Below are 1,156 nucleotides of genomic sequence, written 5' to 3' on the forward strand. Positions count from 1 at the left end.
TAGGATTAGGATTAGGATTATGATTAGGATTAGGATTAGGATTAGGGTTAGGATTGGGATTGGGATTACGATGGGGATGAGGATGAGGATGAAGATGGGCATGAGGATGAGGATGAGGATGAGGTTTAGGATTAGGATTAGGAATAAGAATAGGGTTAGGATTATGATTAGGAATAAGAATAGGGTTAGAATTAGGATTAAAAAAATTTCTGTGAATTAGAAGGAATAACTCATGAGATCACTGCACCATATACTCCTCAACACATTGGAGCATCAGAAAGGGTAAACAGAACTTTGTTGAATATGGCAAGAAGCATGCTAAGCACCAAGGCACTTCCAAAGAAGTTTTGGGCAGAAACAATATCAACAGCAACTTATCTTCTGAACAGATGTCCTACAAAGAGGTTGGTGAACAAGACTCCTGAAGAAGCATGGACTGGACACAAACCAAATGTAAAACATCTCAAGGTGTTTGGATCCATATGCTTTAAACACATAGGGAAGCTTGATAACGGAGGAGAAAGGCTGATTTTTGTAGGCTACCATTCTACAGGGGCCTACAAAGTATACAATCCTACAACAAATACAACCTCATACAACAGAGACTTAAAATTCATTGAAGGTGAAGCTTGGGATTGGAATGAATTAAATGAGACAGCCAACAACTCAGGAAGAATGATGTTGGACAACATACAAACAGAAGAAGAAACTCACATAAGTAATAAGGATCAAGCTGTCTTGAATGAAAGACCATAGAGAACAAGACAATTGCCATCAAGACTCAGAGATTATGAGCTTCTTGATGACTCAGCAATCACTCAAGAAGGAGATTTTGCGCATATGGCTCTACTAGCTGAAATGGAGCATGTGTCCTTTGATCAAGCAATGAAAGAGGAGTGCTGGATAGAAGCAATGAAGGAAGAAATTAATTCCATAGAAAAGAATGCTACATGGGAACTAATAGATTTGCCAAGAAATAAGAAAGCCATCTTAGTCAAATGGGTGTATAAGGTGAAGTTGAAACCTGATGGATCAGTTTCTAAGCACAAGGCTAGACTTGTTGCAAAAGCGTTCCTACAGAAGCAAGGCTTGGATTTTGAAGAAGTCTTTGCACCAGTGGCCAGACTAGAAACCACAAGACTTGTTATAGCAATAG

Source organism: Lupinus angustifolius, chromosome LG12 (genome assembly GCF_001865875.1).
Source record: "Lupinus angustifolius cultivar Tanjil chromosome LG12, LupAngTanjil_v1.0, whole genome shotgun sequence".
Lineage (NCBI taxonomy): Eukaryota > Viridiplantae > Streptophyta > Magnoliopsida > Fabales > Fabaceae > Lupinus > Lupinus angustifolius.